The sequence below is a fragment of the Anoplopoma fimbria genome, chromosome 9 (assembly GCF_027596085.1).
Source record: "Anoplopoma fimbria isolate UVic2021 breed Golden Eagle Sablefish chromosome 9, Afim_UVic_2022, whole genome shotgun sequence".
Classification (NCBI taxonomy): Eukaryota; Metazoa; Chordata; class Actinopteri; order Perciformes; family Anoplopomatidae; genus Anoplopoma; species Anoplopoma fimbria.
The window spans coordinates 772,497-794,996 of record NC_072457.1 but is presented as its reverse complement, the minus strand read 5'-3'; the positions used below and the strand labels follow the sequence as shown (position 1 = coordinate 794,996).

Sequence of the window (22,500 nt, the reverse complement as noted above, 5' to 3'; positions counted from 1 at the left end):
GATTCATCCTCCGTGAGCGGTGCCACCATTAATCCTGCCATCATTGAGATGCAAATGGAGAGTGTGACGGGGGGGGTCAAGTGGCGCTCTTCATTATGCTGTTGTCACATTGCCCAGAGAGAGGGGGGCCGCTGGAGGGCTGCTATGTTTAATTCATGCTCAAATTCCTGCATGTCAGGGCAGAGAGAGAGAGAGAGAGAGATGTCGAAGGTGTTGTGTTATGTACAACTGCAAGCAGTCACACACACACACACACACACACACACACACACACACACACACACACACACACACACACACACACACACACACACACACACACACACAGATAATAAAGCTCTACAGGAGAGAGACACAAACACAACAACGTGTGATACTCAACCGTTTAAACAGCTCAGAGATCATTAATGCTGCTCTCTCTTTAAACTCTATTTTCTCACTCACTCTCACACACACACACACACACACACACACACACACACACACACACACACACACACACACACACACACACACACACACACACACATAATTTATTGCCTCTGAACAAGTCTGTGGACATCCTGTGGTTTTCAGTGTTGAAGTGGTTTGTTTGATGTGTGAAGAGTTAATGAACGCTTGATTGACTTTTACAGCACACACACACACACACACACACACACACACACACACACACACACACACACACACACACACACACACACACACACACACACACACACAGGCCTGTTGAGGAAGCGTCTAGAATCTCTACAGCTCATTGCGTTCATGTTTTTTATGATGATATTTAATGCATGTTTGCACACGTTGTTGATTCACCTTTAATCTGAAATAGTGTTTGTTCCTCCAGACGGGAGGTGAGTCTTCATCAGTCTATGGTAGTATGAGTTTAAATCATTTGTGAGGATTAAAGAGAGTTTATTCTTTGTTTTGATGCTTATTTTGAACTCTGTCTTTAATAAAGTCTCATTGATTTGAACTGGAAATAGGTAAACATTAGCTCCGCCCTCTAGTTTCACTTCTGGTTGCAAAAAAAACCAAGATGGCATCGACCAAAAAGCAGAACTCGAGGTACAAAACCAACGTGTGACATTTAGAGACTTTTGGAGCTAACGATGCTAACGATGCTAATGATGATGTCACTGGAGAAGAGATGGTAACACTGAGCCGGGTTTATAGGTCGGATGATTTAAATGAAAGTTTACTTTTGTTTGTTTCTCCAACACTACGACCTGAGCTCCAGAGGCTCAGTTTGACTTCGGTGTCTTCTGCTTTTATTAAGTGTTTGAACTCGTTCTCTTCATCTGCAGAGTTCTGACCTCAGAGTGACTCCTGAAGCTGTGTGTTTATAAATGTGAATTAGATTTCCTCTAAGTCTCTACAGGCAGAGAACTCGGTAACCCGTCGACCGATGTAAACATCATAACTCGGTTAGAATAAACATCATAACTCAGTTAGAATAACCGGGTTAAGCTTCTGATCAAGATGTCTGTGATAAACGACTTGTTTCATGTTAACGTTCTCCTCCTTCTACCCTTTGATGGTAGAAGATGTCTTGATAACCAGACATTCACTGTTTGGCCTCGACTCTCTCTTTGGTTTATAATAATAATAATAATAATTGATTGTACTTGTATAGCGCTTTTCTAGTCTTCCGACCACTCAAAGCGGTTTAAATTAAAGTACAATGAAGGGGTTTAAAGGACTCTTTCAAAACTCACCTATTTAAATCTGCTTTTAACCTGTGATGCTAGTTATGTAATGCATGTTATATGTAAATGATCTACTTTGTTTATTTTGTTATTGCTTTGAGTACCTTTTAACCTTTGAACCCCAAAACCCTCCTGCGGGATGGAAAGCATGTTTTCTTTAAACAATCGGCAAAACTACATTTATTGTAGCCAGGCGTCAGACGTCATAGTTGTCAGATTTTCATCTTCCGACGGTCCTTGAATGCATCATGTTTAAAAACGCTTCCATCAGAAAAAGCAGCCGAAACTAAAGTTGAAATTGTGAATCATCCAAAACTTTTTTATTCTACATGTCTCATTTAAAATCTTGCCTTAAATAAACCTTTTACTTTAACCAGATTCTGTAAAAGATATTAAATTCTGAGCTCCTCAGTGAAACTATGAAGCCATGATTGATTCATCTGAGACCAACAGTCATGTGACAACAAATATGTGAAACTTTGACTGAACTGTTGAACACAGAGCAGAGAGGAGAGGAGAGGCTGGACGTGGAGGTTGTAAACATGTTAAAAGTTCAATATTTAAAGCTGGTAGCCTCTTGTTGAATACATGGATTCAATTGTTTTCCAATTATTTAAAAATAAACTATCAAAGAAATTCATCTATGTTTTTTTCTTTTGTATGATTTATGTCATTATAACTGTTATTCTGAACTAAAGACATGTTTGAGTTCTCTCTACTTCTAGTCGTGATTGTTCTGTTCCATAGAGGAGCAGGACTTTATATTTTAGTGAAAAACAAGGACACAGTGTGTGTGTGTGTGTGTGTGTGTGTGTGTGTGTGTGTGTGTGTGTGTGTGTGTGTGTGTGTGTGTGTGTGTGTGTGTGTGTGTGTGTGTGTGTGTGTGTGTGTGTGTGTGTGTGTGAGATTGGGATGTGGGAGTATTCATGAACGGTTGTTGTTTAACAGCGAGAGCCTGAATGTACGTCTGGTGTTTTGTCTTTTGTCCAGAGAACGAGGTGATGGAGGAGACCAAACACGGCTACGACGAGGACTTCTCTCACGGCTTCACCCACCTGAAGAGAGCACACACACACACCCGACGCAGGAGGAGCACCAGGAGGAGCACCACACACACACACACACACACACACACACACACACACACACACACACACACACACACACACACACACACACACACACACACACCATCAAGGCCGCTGTCTACACCTGAACAAATAACTCTTAAAGCAGATATCGTCCTCTGCTCCAGTCCTCTGGTTCACATGCAGCGGGTGTATAAGGTCACTGAAACATGTTTATTTAAAAAATAAACTTTCTTTAGTGTAGGTTTTTAAAAAGACGTAGTCATGGTGACGTCACTCATTGGTTTGTTTCACTCCTTTAACCAGGCCGGTTAAAGGCCGGTCCCTGCTCAGTCTCTGTAACCTTTGACCTTTGACCCTCCTGCAGTGGTGGAGGAGGCCTTGCCGGCGGTGTGCAAGGTGCGGACGGCGATCTACGAGATCCCCAGGAGCCAGGTGGATCCCACCTCGGCCAACTTCATCATCTGGCCGCCCTGCGTGGAGGTGAAGCGCTGCACCGGCTGCTGCAACACCAGCAACATGAGATGCCAGGCGGCACGCAAGCTCCACCGCACGGTCAAGGTACGGAACCAGAACCCCCGTCTGCTGTCTGAAAGTGTGTCTTTAGACGGGGACGTTTAGAGTCCTGAAGGAGAGACTCGTTCCTATAAGACATAGGACATCACTGTGTTGGTGCGCTTTGTTTTGTGTGGTTTTGATTGTAAATTCAGCTTTCTGCTGTGATGCCCGGAGCTCTTACACCAGAGACGAGCTCATAAACATCAGGGAAGCTACTCCAGTGGATTTACTTCCCACTTTTATTTTTACATCCGTGGAATTGCTGGTAATTCTGGTCAAAGGTGTGCTTACCTTTATGGTTTATTGTTTATTAACTGGATCCGCATAAGATGACGCCTCGGCGGCCGCTAATCTTCGTGGTGTCCACAGAGAAGACAAAACATAATACATACAATACATGACGTAAAACATGCAGTTAGAATAGTTAAAATAGTAAAGTCAGATACAAAGTACAGTCAGAGACCAGGATGTATAGTATCAGAACCGACCGTAACACTGAAGGATCAGGATTCTACAAAGGCAATAGAGTTCTAATACAATGGTCAGTGGCTTTAGGTGAGTCATTCATTGTTTTTTAAATGACAGTTGGTTACCTGGGTAAGTTATATGAGGAGGTAGTGAGCTCAAAGTCATTATTAATAGCTTGGAACTCACTACCTCCTGATACAACTGTATTATTAAGGGTAGATAAACGCTGTAGGAGAGGAAAACGAGCCGAAGAGCTTGTGCGTCTGCGCCCACGTTGTTTTCTGCACGCTCATTGTGCAACAAACCTGATGACCTCGCTGCAGTTGATATGAGATGCAGCTTGAAATATTATGTTTGTGAACGTTGAGGAATTAGGCTACAGAGGCACCACAAGTGCTGATGAAAGGTAAACACAACGGTATGGAAACCAGTTAGTTAAACCCAGCCCCCCCGTGAGTTTGCTTCATTCATACTGGTCGGTGTTTACATTCCAACGTCCAGATACTGTGTCTGTGGAGCGGACCGACCCCCGATCCATCTGATTCCTTCATACAGGCAGAAAGCAAAGCTCTGTAAGCCTGTTGTCAGGGAATCAAATCAGTGGACCAGTGAACGAGGATCTTCAGGAATGCCTGGACTCTACAGACGTGGATGTTTTCAGGACTTCTGTGAAGACAGCTGTGTTCCAACTATCACCAGGGTTATTTATAACAATGACTAACCCTGGTTCACAGCTCAACGCAGACAGATAAGGATGCAAGAGGAAAAAAGCATTTAGGAGAGTCAAAATAAAGATTAAGGAAGGCGATGAGACGCTGAATGACGTTACTCTGAGAAACTGCTACTCCAGCTCTCAGACAGTGACTCTGCTTCTGTCTGGAGAGGATTCAGACCACCAGCTACAAGCCTAAAGCCCCCCCACTCCATGAACGACCTCCGCCTGGCAAACGAGCTGAACGAGTTTTACTGTCGCCTTGAAAGACTAGGCCCTGACTAGGAATGGGTACCATTAGTATTTTATTGATACTAGAACAAGCAGCAATACATGAAGCTCCAACATCTTTAAAATACATTAGCAGCTAAACAATAAGCTAGGTGATTAGCTTTCATTAAATGATCCTGTTCTTCTGATCAAACTCTGTATGCCGTCGCTAACGTTACCTGCAGTGGACGAGGCTGGACGGCTGATCTCCAAACGGTAGAATACTGAGATTTGTTCTTGATCACCAGGATCCTGTTTGTGGACTTCAGCTTTGTCTTCAACACCATCGTCCCGTCTCTGCTGTGGGACAAGCTCTCCCAGCAGACTTCCTGTCTGACAGGAAGCAGCATGTGAAGCTGGGGAAACGGACCAACAGCACCTCCAGTCACCAGTCCGTCAAGCTTCTGAAGTTGACGGATGACAGCACCCACAATGGACTCATCTCTGGTGGGGAGGAGTCAGCCTACAGGTGGGAGATCCACCATCTGGTGATCTGGTGCGGACCAAACAACTTAACGCTCTACAGACAGAGGAGATGGTTGTGGATTTCCTCCCCCATCACCCTGTGGGACTCCCTCATTGACACTGTGGAGTCCTTCTGCGTCCTCGGCTCCATCATGACTCAGGACCTCCACTGACTCAGACTCCTACGTTCTCAGGACAATAACTTACAGTTACACACCTTTGCACAACTCCACTCTTTAAATACACACTTGTCACTTTAATAACAGACTTGTCTTAACGTACTCTTAGTTTGTTTGTTTATATTTTATTGTAAATTTTCATATTTTCTGTTTTTCAAATGATGTCATATTATGTTTACTGTCAGGCACCAATCACCACGCCAGCTTCCTTGTTTGTGTAACGTACTTGTCAATAAGCCCGTTTCTGATCCAGGTTCTGGTTCCTGCATCAGGTTCTGGTTCCTGCATCAGGTTCTGGTTCCTGCATCAGGTTCTGGTTCCACATTGAGTCTTTTTTCTGTCAGAAGAGCGTCGAGTTAAAGACCGAAGCTCTTTGTGTGACATCCTGAGTGTGAGGGTCACAAACACACTGTCTAAACTTTCATTCTCACTGTTCCAACATGTTGGTCGTAAACACTGATAATCACTCTCTGTAAAACAACACACACACACACACACACACACACACACACACACACACACACACACACACACACACACACACACACACACACACACTCTACCCCTGCCAAAAACAATTACTCTCACCAGCTTCACCATTCAGTGTGTGTGTGTGTGTGTGTGTGTGAATGTGTGTGAGTTATTTCAACAACATAATAGCTTCTTTTTGATCCCCGCCAGAGACTCACTAAACCCCAATTGATTCACAGTCACAACCTGCCAACTGGGAGCTGAACCAGTGTGTGTGTGTGTGTGTGTGTGTGTGTGTGTGTGTGTGTGTGTGTGTGTGTGTGTGTGTGTGTGTGTGTGTGTGTGTGTGTGTGTGTGTGTGTGTGTGTGTGTGTGTGTGTGTGTGTGTGTGTGTAGATTTAAGATGCACTTTTAAATCATGACATTATTAACTTGATATTTCTTATTTATAGAGTAGGTATGAGGACGTGTTTGTGATAATAATTGTTTATAAATCAACATCTGGGCCTCGATGCAAATATAAGAATGTAAAAAAAATAAAAAGAAGAAGTAAGAGAGATGAAGATGAGAGAGATGAAGATGAAGAAGAGTCTCTCTGAGCTCCGGTCTGCTGTGAGATGAAAGGACTCGTCTTCTCTCTGCTCACAGAGGAAATCAAAACTAAAGTCCCTCACATGTGCTGAAGGTCCAGAGGGCTCTCTCTCACTGCCAGAGGGGGAGGCGGTCGGACTGAGGTTCAGCTGGGTGTCCATGTGTGAGACGGAGAGAGATAGCTTTAGCTTTAGCATTAGCATCTAGACATCACTACTGTCCTATCAGGATGGGACACTCAGCTCAGTTAAAGTGAGCTCTGAGCATGAACGGAGGCGTTTATATACAACGAGCTATATATATAAGCTATATTTATATACAACGATACATTTACTGGATTATTCTCTGAAACAACAAGGAAAAACAAACAAAACCAACAGTGGAGAATGAAGAAGATGAGAGGAACTGAAAAAACGGGATTGGAATTATCTCTAAACTCGTATCTCATATTCATGGACAACTTTATTGCCTTCATTATAGGCGTCAACCTCTGAAAAGTGAAGTCAAAGCTTCATGTGTTAAAGCTGCATTCTCTCTCCTGTCCACCAGGGGGCGACTCCTCTGGTTGTATAGAAGTCTATGAGAAAATGACTCTACTTCTCTCTTGATTTATTCCCTCAGTAAACATTGTAAACATGAGTTTATGGTCTCAATCTCTAGTTTCAAGTCTTCTTCAATACAGCATGATGTTCATTTAGTAAATGATGCTCCATTTAGAGTCAAACAGACCATAAAGCAGGGGATGCTTTAGGGCGGGGCTACACACTTTGTTTTTATCAATGAGCTGTTTGTGACAAGATTTACTTTCTCTTTGTGAAAAATGTTAACTCCACCAACACGACGCTTCTCTCTGCAAACTGTTTCCTCTGTAACAGTATCGCCTCTGAAGCTTCATCATCATCGTCAGTGTTGTGTTCAGGTGTTGTGTTCAGGTGTTGTGTTCAGGCTCTGGTTGGAGCTTCTTCTGTCTCTGGTAGAGACTTAGTGTGTAACAGGATACAGTTCTGTACAATATGAAGCAGCAGCCTGTTAGCTTAGCATAACACAAAACCTGTGTCCCAATCCAGCGGCTGCAGCCTTCGGAGGACTCAGCCTTCGCGGTCTACGTTGGCCAGGTCCTGTGAATACCACGAAGGCTGGACCGAGCGGTCCCCGAAATGCGACGGTCTGGTCCACAAATGATTTCCTGTTTGCCTCATCAGCTTTTCGCCCCGTTGGTCCACTAGTCGCCATGTCATTAAAAATAATAAACCTCACCGTCTGTGACGTAATCGATCTACAAATACAGCCTCCGAAGGATGAGACGCTGGGACACGGCTAAAGACTGGAAAACAGCATGCCGGTCTACAGGGAATGAAGTCTGTTCATTAATGTGTTGTTTTTTGTTTGTTTTGTCCACTCTCTCTCTCTCTCTGTCTGTCTGTCTCTCTCTGTCTGTCTGTCTCTCTCTCTCTCTCTCTCTCTCTCTGTCTGTCTCTCTCTGTCTCTCTCTCTCTCTCTCTCTCTCTCTGTCTGTCTCTCTCTCTGTCTCTCTCTCTCTCTCTGTCTCTCTCTCTCTCTGTCTCTCTCTCTCTCTCTCTGTCTCTCTGTCTCTCTCTCTCTCTCTGTCTCTCTGTCTCTCTGTCTCTCTCTCTCCAGGTGGCGAAGGTGGAGTCTGTCTCTCTGTCTCCAGGTGGCGAAGGCGGCCGCCGAGAGTTGAGGGAGGTTCAGGTGAAGCTGGAGGATCATCTGGAGTGTTTGTGCACCAACAAACGCCACATCAGCCCAAAGTCAGACACAGACACAGACAACGGTGTGTGTGTGTGTGTGTGTGTGTGTGTGTGTGTGTGTGTGTGTGTGTGTGTGTGTGTGTGTGTGTGTGTGTGTCTGAATGTGTCTACTGACACCAAAAGGAACTGATAAAGATCTGAGGTATTTACTGTGTTCCTCCTCTCTGCTTCAATTAGTCCTCCCTCACACACACACACACACACACACACACAAACACACACACACATACACGCACGCACACAGTCTACACACAAACACACACACACACACACACACACACACACACACACACACACACACACACACAGTCTACGCATTCCTCCTGATTATCAACACACACACAGTCTGCATTCCTCCTGTGTGTGTGTGTGTGTGTGTGTGTGTGTGTGTGTGTGTGTGTGTGTGTGTGTGTGTGTGTGTGTGTGTGTGTGTGTGTTTTAATGTGACTTTGTAAAGTCCATCTTTCGGGCTGACTGGTTCATCTAGAGCAGTGTTTATTAATGTGTTTATTAGCGGCTAACAGGAGGAGAGTTTTGGGTGTGAAAATGAGATCTGTTGATGAGTCTGTCCTCATCTCCTGCTGACAGGAATCAGGTGAAGACAGACGGAGGACGGGAGGAGGAGGAGGACGTCTCCACCACACCAGCTGCTGTCATGTGACTGTCAAAGGTTTGATGGAGGGGTTGTTGACCTCTGACCTTTGGGAGCTTTAAAGGTGGAGAACCTTGACTGTTCTTTAAAACTTTGGTTCTCAACAAACTGCAGCAGAAACAGGCTGCTGTTCCTCGACGGAGAAAAGAGATTAGATGCAGAACACTGGCAGAAGTGAGGTGCATTCTGGGACACGGACAGACTTGTTCCTCTTGAGAGATTAGAGGGCTCAGCGTCTTGGATTATAAACTGGTGGAATCCTTTCTAGAAACACTGACTCTTCCTCTCACACACGTATATCCTCTTATTTTTATAACCTCTGGTTTTCTATGGCTGTCTGTATTTCTGCTGCGTTATCTGCATAAAGAATGGACGTTAAGAATACTAATAAATATTTATATGAAAACAACGTGAGCTCATGAAATGTAAGAAGGAGAAAGTGACAAGTCTTCTGTGGGAGAGATTATCTGGAGGATCATGATATTGAATCTAAAACCCTGTGAATTCAAAAGTATCACTCAGAGAACAGAGAACACAGAGAACAGAGAACACAGAGGAAGAACCAAGACGGTCAACAGTTTCCAGGTTGACCTCATATCAAACCACCACACATCCGTCAGCTGATCGGCCCGTATCCTTTCTGTTTGTGTGCAGGTCTTGATGGTAATTTGAGAAATTAACAACCAGTTCTTGTCTCAACCACAGACTGTATTTAAGAAGTGGACGTAGTCATCGTGAAGTCTCTCACTGGTTTGTAGACTCATGTTTTGAAGCCTCATGGTCGGCGTTTTGGTCGTTGCCATGTTGTTATTTTCACAACTGATAAACAGGAAGTGACCATATATGGACTGAGGAGGAGTGACGTAGAGACGCCGTATACGTCTCTGGTGTGGACCTGTCAATCAGTGTGTAGCCCCGCCCTAAAGCATCCCCTGCTTTATGGTCTGTTTGACTCTAAATGGAGCATCATTTACTAAATGAACATCATGCTGTATTGAAGAAGACTTGAAACTAGAGATTGAGACCATAAACTCATGTTTACAATGTTTACTGAGGGAATAAATCAAGAGAGAAGTAGAGTCATTTTCTCATAGACTTCTATACAACCAGAGGAGTCGCCCCCTGGTGGACAGCAGAGAGAATGCAGCTTTAACACATGAAGCATTGACTTCACTCAGCAGAACTGGAGGTCTCCGTCTGGTTTCACTCATTAGGACTGTTTCACAACGAGCAGAGGAGAGAGTGTTTTTCTGTCGTGGTGAGAAAGCAGACAGTCGGGTGACTTCATGGTTAAACCTCATGTTGACGCCGGCCAACACCAAAACCAGTGAGGGAAAAACACACACACACACTTCATAACGGAGAGGTTCTCTTTGAGCTGAACAAAGACCTCACTGTTAATGAAGAAAAAAGAATCTGCAGCTGAATATCTGAACGTATGAGTCTGGAAGTAAAGACGTGAAGAGGAAGAAGAGACAGATGGAGATAAGACTGTGAGACAAGGTGTGTGTGTGTGTGTGTGTGTGTGTGTGTGTGTGTGTGTGTGTGTGTGTGTGTGTGTGTGTGTGTGTGTGTGTGTGTGTGTGTGTGTGTGTGTGTGAACTGCATCTCTTGAAGCTCAGTTAAGCAGATTAACAACATGCTAAAATGCTGAACGCTCTGCAGGTCAAGTTCAACCCGATAGCAGCTGATCTGAGGTCAGATTCAACCACCTGCAGTAAAGTAGTAATATCACAGTGTATAAATACTCTGTTCAAAGTAAAAGTTCTGCATTCAAAACTCGAAAAGGTCAAAAGTATTGACATCAAAATATATATTCAAAGTATTAAAAGCAAAGGTGCAGGTTATATTTCATTATTTATAATAATTATTGATGCAGCTGGAGCTCATTTTAACTTAAATCTATAATAACTCATCATAATCTACTTTGTATTAATTATCTTAATATGCAAAGTTAATGAAAAGTGAAATATTTCCTGCATAAAGATACTGGAATTGCTCAAAATTGTATTCCAGTACTTGAGTAAATGTACTTAGTTACTTTCCGTCACTGCACTTGTTAATAATGAAGAGCAGCTGTTTCAGTCAAGACTCTACAGGTGAATACGGGTAAATAAATGAACTAATAGATATCACCATGAAACTTCACCAGCTGATTACTGACAATAAGACAATTATTTGATCGTATTACAAGTGTTTTTTATGTTATTTTAAAATTGCATTATCTTAATTAAATATGTGGTTCTAAATACTTGTTTCATTTTGTTGACATATTAGAGTCAAAGGTTTTTACAGAGGGAATGCTCTTTTTCTCCATAAGTACTTAAATGTTGTATAAATCAGGCTATGAATGATATCTGAACAAACCCCTCTGTGTTAACCTTCAGAATATAGAGAGGAATGAAGCTGTAAAGTTTGGTGTATGTAAGAGCTACTGAAGTGGAGATTTATGGATCAGAGTCTGAGAAAAAACTCATTTAGAGAAAACGTCCTTTAAAGATATGTTTAGTTAAATTACATACATGTTGAAGACTCTACAGGTGAATAGGGTAAAAAATATAACTAATAGATATCAACATGAAACTTCACCAGATGATTACTGACATTAAGATGAATATTTATTGTATTAAAATGTCATGTTATAATATGCAAATGAGGGATTATCTAATGGTAACGTTTGGTGAATTTAGGAGAAATCTACAGACGCAAATAGACAAAGAAGTGAAATTAATGTTTTTCTTTCCACTGGAGCCTTTAGATGACGCTGCTCTTTGTTACCGTGTTTCATTCCAGTATTTAGCTGCAGCTCTATAACTTTTACTTATTTTTTATTTTCTTTTACCTGAAACCACAGGTCGTATAGTCTGAATTCTCTCTGCAGCCTCGAGGCAAACAGCTGCCTGATTGCTATCAAACCTTAAAACACCCTGAACCTCTTCACCAACACCTCCTGCTCCGCTGATCTCTGTGAGACTTCAGCACAACAGAAATAAAATAACCCTCCTCCTCCTCCTCCTCCTCCTCCTCCTCCTCCTCGTCTGCGTCTCCTGCAGCTCCTCCATTGTCTTTGTCCGAGCCGCCTGCTGCTGTTTGTAGAGACACAAAGAGAGAGTCTGAACGGGGAAATAAAAACAGAGGTTGGGGGGTTAAGTGCTTTTTGATGGACTCACTGGAGGAGGCAGCTGATTGTTTAGAGGATTAAAGGTGTGAGAGAGTCGAGCTCAGCTCATGTAAAGTCACGCAGTCGTATCAGACGACATCCACTCCGATACGCTTCAGTTTAAAACAGAAAACCGTCTCCGTCCACACGAGTGCTTCAGCATCGTTTTAGAAATACTCTCCGTCCACGCTAGCCGCCTGAAAACGAATATAACATGACTATTCACGTACACCGGGCATGCAGGTGCCGGTGTAAAACAGGAAGTAGATTGGTTGCTTGGTTACAGAAAATACAACAGAGTATTATCATACTCTAATTATAAAAGGTTGTGTTTGATCCCTAAATTTATTTTTCAAACTGCAGCTCTGTCGTTCTCTCTCTCACACATCTATATTACTTTAAAATGAACACAAATCAAATTTTACTAGATTATGGGTCAATAAATCAGGTCAACACACGTCTCTAACTCGTTTCCTCTCGGTTTCGTCTGTTTTCACTCGTAGCTCTGTCATACTGGAGAGCATTTATGCTTTTGTTCCTTTACAGTTTCTTTGTGAAACCTGAAGCCTGGAATTCAGCGATTCGATTGTCGCCATCTCAGTTTTTTGCAACCAGTGAACAGGAAGTGACCATATATGGACTGAGGAGGAGTGACGTAGAGACGCCGTATACGTCTCTGGTGTGGACCTGTCAATCAGTGTGTAGCCCCGCCCTAAAGCATCCCCTGCTTTATGGTCTGTTTGACTCTAAATGGAGCATCATTTACTAAATGAACATCATGCTGTATTGAAGAAGACTTGAGACTAGAGATTGAGACCATAAACTCATGTTTACAATGTTTACTGAGGGAATAAATCAAGAGAGAAGTAGAGTCATTTTCTCATAGACTTCTATACAACCAGAGGAGTCGCCCCCTGGTGGACAGGAGAGAGAATGCAGCTTTAAGACATGAAGCTCTGACTTCACTTTTGCTTACTGGTCACAATCAAGAATGTTGGTGTCTGCATCATCGTTCCTGTCTGTCCACACTACAACACAACCCCAAAATTCCAGAGTAGTGAGGACGCTAGGAGTTAGACTTAAAATGTGTTTAAAACGTAGCGGTGTGGATGAAGCCTCAGACAACATGATGTCAGTTAACATGACTCATCATCCACAGAACCAACGAGCCGTCCGGAGCTTCGACTCTCCTCTAACCTATTTTACAGCAGATTAATCTGCCGTGAGCATGTTCCGTCTCTTTAATCCCTCCCCATTTACCACAAAGCCATTAAGAGTCGTTGTGATGTCAGAGAGAGACGGATGATATTTATCTCCTCTACAATATGAATATTACACGTGAGCTGTCATTCCGAACTGTGAACTCTGTTAAAAGGTTCAGAGTGAATTCAAATAAATGCATTTACTTTGGCATGTAGTCACATAATTAGTCAACTATTCAGAGTTGTTGTTCTTTTATATAACAGAAAAAAGGAAATAGATTATGTTTCCATCATGAAATAAATCAATCAATAAATGAAATTATGAGTAAACCCTAATTTCTTCCAGTTAAACATTTGACTTTATCTTCTTGAGTCAAAGCAAACGGAGGAATATCTCTTTAGAAAAAAAACACAGATGCAGATTCATGAAATCCATTTGCAGCTGTAACAAGAGGATTAGCTGCAGTTTGCACGCAGCAATGAGGTCAGTCTATGAACCCGGAGAGGATCGAGAGACAGAGACAGAGACAGAGACAGAGAGAGAGAGAGAGTCTTGGGAATTATGGAGAGTGAGAAGGAGAGTTAAAACTACTGGAGAGACAAAAGAAATACTTTACATTTTATAACATAAACACAGAAGCAGACTCCAGTCACTGACGTGTTAACAATGAGAAATGTGAGAGTTGCTTTTAGTAGTGGTTAAGTGGAGAAAATCGTTTAACATCGATGTAGCCTAATGTTCATGGTTCCCAGAGGATGCATCCCAATGACTTCTCCTCTAGCACCAATATGAGATCAATAATTTAAATATAAAACTTGATTTATTCTGAGAGAAGTTGTTGCAGCAGTTAAAGTACAAAGTGAGAAGAGTGCAAAATATTTATATACATATATATGTATGTGTGTATATATATATATATATAGAGAGAGAGATACGTATACAAAATATATATTTATATTTAAAAAAAATAAATATATATATATGTATATATTTGTTTTTTAACATATATGTTATAAATATATATATGTATGTATATATGTGTGTGTGTGTATATATATGTATATATGTGTGTGTGTGTGTGTGTGTGTGTGTGTGTGTGTGTGTATATATGTATATATATATATATAGATATACTGTATATATAGATATACTGTATATATTGGCTTGAATAAGAATTTTATCATGTGATTTTACATTTTATTTTATTGATATAAATCAGAGAGAAAATAATGATTTCAAATGTAGATATGATATATTTCACACTATATAAATATAAAAGGATAATAACCTGTTGATGTTTTTGTCTGTTGGTTTACATCTCGTTATGCTGCAAAGTGGTCAAAATGAATCAATAAACTGCAGCTGATGCCACATTAACATCAGTGCGTAACCAAGTTCTACATTAAGTTAAATAATACGTTGTTAATGCTAAAGATGATATTTGAGTGAGTTAGTTTAGTTCAGTGTGAACCTTTGAGATGCAGAGATGCTCTTCAGTAAAGTACCTTATGAGAGTTAATCTGTTTTATCACTGAATGTTATGAACCGTCCTGCAGTCAGAAACGTATCAGACCTGTTTAGAATCTGATCCTCAAAGAGCGCAGAGACAACAACGTGAACTCATTCACATTTAAAAGAAGCAACACGTTGAACACAGTGAAGCCCTTTGTAAGAGGAAGAGCGAGATGAACGACAGCTACAGCAGCTTAACAGCAGAAAGGAAATAAACAGCCATCACATGACTGAAGCCGGTAAAAGTGCTTCATTCAGGTCCTCATAAAGGGGGTCTGACTTCAGAGAGAGTCCACAATGACTCCCCGCTTTATTACCCATAAACCTCCTTTTCACCCCTCTGAATGTGGAACGCAAAGAACTTCTCCTTCATGAACCACGTGTTGCCTTCATGAACCACGTGTTGCCTTCACTGAACCACGTGTTGCCTTCATGAACCACGTGTGAACCACGTGTTGCCTTCATGAACCACGTGTTGCCTTCATGAACCACGTGTTGCCTTCATGAACCACGTGTTGCCTTCACTGAACCACGTGTTGCCTTCACTGAACCACGTGTTGCCTTCACTGAACCACGTGTTGCCTTCATGAACCACGTGTTGCCTTCATGAACCACGTGTTGCCTTCACTGAACCACGTGTTGCCTTCATGAACCACGTGTTGCCTTCACTTCACTGAATGTTGCCTTCATGAACCACGTGTTGCCTTTGAACCACGTGTTGCCTTCACTGAACCACGTGTTGCCTTCACTGAACCACGTGTTGCCTTCACTGAACCACATGTTGCCTTTGCGTGTTGCCTTTCACGTGTTGCCTTCTAGCCTTCAGTCCCTAGCTTAGCCAAGAACTCTGAATGAGACCAACCTGACAGGAGTTTTAGTGAAAAGAAACAGTTTCACTTTTAAATTAGCCGCTGAATCGCTAATGCTAATCTCTAGCATGCACATATCTCAGCCTTGCATGTAAACTAAAATTGACAAATGTTTAAAAGAGTTTATTCTGTATTTTGTCTAACAGACCTTTTACGTCACTTTTACCCAACAATAATCATAACAACAGTCTGCATGCTAGAAATGGCTTTAGTGCTAGCGATTAGCATTAGCTAATTGAAAGGGTTACAGCTATCATGAATTGTAATTTAAAAACAAGTAAAGCCTGAGTACATGTTAAAGTAGTCCAGCAGTTCATGCTCCGCCTCTTTATGTTCTGTAACTGTAGCATGAAAGCATGGTGAAATTAGCATGCTAGCTAGCTAACTAGCCATCTGCTAAATGATTCAACTTGAACAACTTTAAGCTTCATCCACACACTCACAGCGTAGGAAAGAACATTTATATCACAAGAGAATTGGTCTTTAACTCTGATTCACCAGATTTTAAGAAGCTGATGGTGTCATTTCCACAGAGATACTGAGAGATCGATAGCGGCGCTGCTGATCGCGTCTCTAACGCTCGTTAGCATGCTGACATTTAAGAGCAGCCTCTCACAGCTGCTAGCATTAAAACCTGAACATAACTAGACGATAAGTGAAACAGAGACAGACGGAACAAAGTGAAGATCATCAATCGGACAAACAGGAGCAGCAGCTGCTCTGCTGAAGGACAGCTCATAAGGAGGAGACGAGATGATACGAGGAGATTCACTGGTTCTCCTGCTGCGACCACATCAGGCCTCCACTCCGTGACCTTTGACTCTCGACCTCCCGACCCTTCGGCTTTGTCCGGCCGTCAGGTGCCAGCTTGCCTTCGGGATTCCTTCCAGATGCTCTCACCAGAGGGGGCTCGGCATTGTCTCTCCTGACAAAGAGAGGAGAGTCACCAATCACCCGGCATGAACACAAACTCTTTCTCTTTACCGTTCTCCTTTCCTTCACATTTCTATCAGCGACTGCAGACAAAGACTTCCAAACATTTTGGAGGGAAATATGAAATGTTTTTTATTCGTAGCCTCTCCTGCACAGACATCTTTATACTTGAATACTTTGCAGGTTCCACCACAAATCACATTCTCACATTATGGGCTGTCCTCCCCAACAGGAATATGTATCTCCTTCTGTTCTTCATCACGATACATAATAACAGCATCACACCTCAAGTTACGGATGGACTCAAATCAACCCTGACTTTTAAAAAAAGGAGATATCTCTTGGCGATGGGGAATTTCGCATTCTCCCTCCTGTCCACCAGGGGGCGACTCCTCTGGTTGTATAGAAGTCTATGAGAAAATGACTCTACTTCTCTCTTGATTTATTCCCTCAGTAAACATTGTAAACATGAGTTTATGGTCTCAATCTCTAGTTTCAAGTCTTCTTCAATACAGCATGATGTTCATTTAGTAAATGATGCTCCATTTAGAGTCAAACAGACCATAAAGCAGGGGATGCTTTAGGGCGGGGCTACACACTGATTGACAGGTCGACACCAGAGACGTATACGGCGTCTCTACGTCACTCCTCCTCAGTCCATATATGGTCACTTCCTGTTCACTGGATGCAAAAGAAACAAGACTAACTTGAGGCTCCAAAACATCAGTCCACAAACCAGAGAGTGACGTTAAGACGACTACGTCCACTTCTTATTTATAGTTTATGAATAAAAGCGAGTCACTCATAAATGTCACTTGGCGGAGCGTTAAGCAGCTAAAGAGACGAATGGAGGAGAACAAAACAGAGTTAAACAGACAGACTGATGGAGTTTGTCAGTTGGACAGAAGGAGTGAATGATAACGTTGCTCTTCATCAGCATGGCAGCTGTTTGCTGGTTCAGATTAATATTACTGTTACCTAAATGTTGCTTTTTCTTCTTAACTAAGTAAAAAAAACATTTGCAGCGTCTAAAGCCATTGTGATAAAATGAAGCCTCTGTAACAGATTTCTGATTGTTGTTCCGTGTGTTAAAAGAAACTTTAAATTGCTCCGTCGTTAAAAAACTGGAATTCTCTCTTTGTCATGGTCACACTCGGTCAAACAGGAGGAATTATGGGTATGACTGAGTTTGAACCGTGTCATGGAAACAATTCAGAGTGAGTGTTGTCACATCAACACTCAACAGCCTTTTCCTTTCTCTGGTGTCTTTAAGTTCTTCACAGACTTCAGTGAGATCAGCTCAAGTCAAGTGTGCAGTCACATCTCCATCTGTTGACTAAACAGCTCAGAGAAAGTCACATCCTGTCGGGTGTCCTCCCGGGACTCTCCTCGCTGACGGAGCCTCGCTTTCAGTTTGACACCAGAGTGAACTCGTGAAAGTCGGACGCTTTTCCAACGACAGAGAGGAGCTTCAGTGGTTTCTGCTGAGAGAAGAACAGAAAGGGAAGAGGAGGACAGAGCAAACGCCCCTCACATCATAACAATATAGACACTCCTACAGTCTATAAACAGTGACCACGCTTACATGCACAGAATATTCAGTTTGTCGCCCTCATTCTGAAAAAGACAGTAATCCTAATAATCTGTTTACATCGGTTATTAAACTGAATATTTCACTGGTTCCACTTGTAAACATGAGTTTATGGTCTCAATCTCTAGTTTCAAGTCTTCTTCAATACAGCATGATGTTCATTTAGTAAATGATGCTCCATTTAGAGTCAAACAGACCATAAAGCAGGGGATGCTTTAGGGCGGGGCTACACACTGATTGACAGGTCGACACCAGAGACGTATACGGCGTCTCTACGTCACTCCTCCTCAGTCCATATATGGTCACTTCCTGTTTACTGGCTGCAAAAAGACAAGATGGCGACTACCAAAACTCCGTACTCAGGTCTTCCAAATGTCAGAGTGACGTCCAACGACGATGAATCAAAGAGAGTCACTCATAAAAGTCACTCATGCAATCAGTCACTTCCTGTTGACTGGTTGCAAAAAAAACAAGATGGCGACGGCCAAAAGGCTAAGCTTGATGCTTCAAAATGTCCACAAACCAATAAGAGACGTCATAACGACCACGTCCACTTCTTCTATTCAGTCTGTGGTTCACTCTCCATCCTTTACACTGATTTCCCTCCATTCCTTTAACACATAACACATGACATATCTGTCCTTCTCTTATATCCAGTTGCTCTGAAATCTTTTTATGACATCATTATTATTTTTGGTTCCCTGCTCTGAAGAGCTGACATGTTACATTCTATGCTGCTGTAACATACTTAATATTTGTTTTTAATGCAGAGTAACGTCTCCAGAGCTCTGAGTGTCTGAGTTCTGTCTGGTGCTGAACACAAAACATGGTGCCAACCAGATTTTTGTGAACATAGCATTATGAAAGTATTTAACGACCGCTGGGAGTCCTTCTGGTGTTCTTTGGAGCAGGTTCAGCGTGTTCCGGGACCAGGATGGAGCCTGGATCAGAGTCCTGGGACCGGACCAGTCCACAGTCTGAGTGGGTGGCCTGGTCCGGGTCTGCTTTTACGCACCAACATACAACACACACACACAAACACACACTGTGTTCCACTTATTGAGGGCTTTTATCAGTTATTATGAAAATGTTCCCCAGTGGAAACCACCAATCGGCTGACCACGAAAATGCTCCTCAGACTTGAAGCTCCAAACAATCGACCGCCAGACGTCACGGCAGCATTAAGAGGACGTGTGGTGGAGCGACGGAGGGATGAAGACAGAGACGAGGAAGAGGAGGGAGGGTGGGACTTCTTTTACTTAAAGGTTCACATTCATTGTAGTTTATAAGATACTTTTATACAACATTTTTTTTAAATAGCTTGATTGGTTGTTATTTAACAAAACTAAACAAACAAAAATGACATTCAACTTAACTTCATTCTCATCCTGTATGCAGGGAAACATATTTCCTCCCTGACTGAAGGGCTGCAGATTTTAGCTTTTGTTTGTGCGTTTCGTCGTAGCGCGAGCTTCGAGCATGAACGAAGGCTTTTCTAGTAAACGAGCTGTTTGTGACATTATTCTCTGAAACACCAGCGGATGAACAAACAAAATGAACTGTGAAGAATCAAGAAGAGAAACGAGTCTAACAGAAGGTTTTACCGGCAAAACACCATAAACCAACCTCCACAAAGAGGAGGAGGGATTGTAATGATCTATAAACTCATATCTCATATTCATAAACTACTTTATTATCTTTATAGAAACCCTGTAAAGAAAGAAGTCAAGTATTAAATGCATTATAAAGAAACAAAGGTTGAACATCCTGTAAACTATTTGATTTGGCTGCAAAATATTTATTAAAATGTAGATTTTTAAGACTTCCTGTTTCTAAAGCATCTAAAAAGGAATTGTCCTTTGTATGAACTTCACACATTTAAATAGTGTTTTTATCAGTCAACTGTGTTTTGGCTGTTATATCTATGTTTTTATAATAGAGTCTTTCTAAGTTATCTCACATTATATATATATTTTTATATTAACAGTGGATCAGTTTTTCAGCCTCTTTCATCTCTTTGTTCTGGAGTACCAGTCGGTATCGTTCCTCTTTGGTTCAGTCTGCAGCTGTTTTCAGAGAGAAGAAACCAAACTGCCTTCAATGTCTTGGTGACAGGAATCTGCTTTAGGCCAAACAAAAACCCAAAAGTACTTCACCGCTGGAGAGAGACTCTATTTGAAGAAGCAGATATCCATCTGTTACACACACACACACACACACACACACACACACACACACACACACACACACACACACACACACACACACACACACTCACGCTTCAGGAGAATTAACCACAGAGTCATTTAGGAGCAGCCTTGTGGAACCGGACCACAGAACCACAGAACCACAGGGACAGAAACCCTCCGTGTGTTGACTCTGCAGATTAGTGCCCTAATAGAACCAAACAAAGACTCCTTTCTCTCTGAACACGCTGAAGAAGGAGCCGGCGAGGAGCCACACCGTTTATATAATCTACTTCATTTAACGAAGGAAGAAACTATGATGAAGTTTGTTCAGCTTCAACAATAGACGTAAATTAAAAAAAAAAAAAGATTCAGGCCACATCCACACCACTACGTTTACATTTAGAAGCACATATCTTCAGCTACGTTAACGTTTCAAACAATCAATGGACGTTTATGATGATAAGCACATACAGTATAGGACATCTGACTGATGGGGAACTCTGCTATCCAGGTAAGAACACATCGATTGATTTAAGATTACTCCAGCGTATTAGAATTACACTCTATAAAATTTAATTTAATGCATTCAATAAAATAAAAAAAGGTAAAGAAAGTGATGTTGACATGGCAACGGTGGCACATGTGCCTGCTGCTGTCGGTAGCTCCCAGGAATTTCTCTACATGTTTGTCTTTTTTTGTTTGTTTTTTTCGTGTAATGTCATGTGACAGAAAACATTCATCAACATCTGGAAATGACGCGTTGGGATTTAGAGCAGCGTCCAACCAGCCAGACCTGCCAGACCCAACGCCACCAAACCGCCCCAGAGAGGAGAGGAAGCTAAGCTAACCCAGCTAGGACCTGAGGGTACTCCAGTACCCAGCATGCTCCTGGCTGTCTGATGTCAGTGACTGTTGAGTCCACATCTTCACAGAGACCTGGATCCATAGTGGTCCAGGATCAAGCTGCTCTTGACGGTTGGACAGCAGGACAGAGAGCAGGACTCTGGAGGGTCCAGAGGAGCTGGACTCTGTTTACATCATGATTCTTGGTCAACGCTGATGGTCAATGTTTTTTTCCTCATGTTTTTGTCATTTTTTAATGTGAAGATGTCGGCCATATTATCTGACCAGAGAACCTTTTTTTGTTGCTGTTGTTTACATTCCTTATGATGCAAATTCATAAAAATGATCTACAGAAATGAACTAGTGTTTTAGTTTTGTTGATCATGTGTTTGTTTGTTTTGCATCCCTGTGTTGCATAATGACAATAAATGATCCTCGACTCTTTGAGTATATATTGAGCTCTGTTACCTTCATTCATAACCTCCAACACAACGATTACAACAGCGGGCAACGGTAGGGTTGGTGTGGAGGTGGAGGAGGAGCTGACAGAAGATTGACACCTCTGCTCCACCTCCCACTGATCCGAGGACTTGACCTCAGACCCTCCAGCTCCAGAGACCGACAGATTAAAAACACACAAAGAAGCAGCGGCTGAAACCTCTCCACCTGTCAGCACACACACACACACACACACACACACACACACACACACACACACACACACACACACACACACACACACACACACACGTGTGTGTTGGGGAGTCAGAGCGTCTTCATGAGAGAAGAATCATGAAGTTCTCCTCGCTGGTCGTTACTGTCGGCTCCTCTCATCACTCCACTTAGCTGGGACGCTTTTCTGCAGATCGCCATGGAAACGGCGGGGAACTTCATCAGGGTCACAGACACACACACACACACACACACACACACACACACACACACACACACACACACACACACACACACACACACACTGACATCCATTCAATAATGGATAACCCCAAGTTGCTCCTGAAGGCCATCGGTGTGGACTGGATGATGAATGTTAGTTAGAGTCTGATGGTGGCACCTTGATGGTAGCCTGTCATCAGTGTGTGAATGGGTGAATGATATGTAACATACTACTGACTGTAAGTCGCTTTGGAGAAAAGCGTCTGCTAAATGACTCTAATGTAATGTAATGTAATGTAATGTTCACCGCCTTTAAAACCCTGACACACCAGGCGAGTCAGCACTGATCTGTCTCAGCTTCCTCCTGTCAG

At 42.3% G+C, this 22,500-nt stretch overlaps 1 pseudogene; it reads left to right on the top strand.

The window, feature by feature from the left end:
- LOC129095275 (platelet-derived growth factor subunit A-like) overlaps positions 1-8,944 on the top strand; it is an 11,614-nt pseudogene extending 2,670 nt beyond the window's left edge.
- The last annotated feature ends 13,556 nt before the right edge of the window (positions 8,945-22,500 follow it).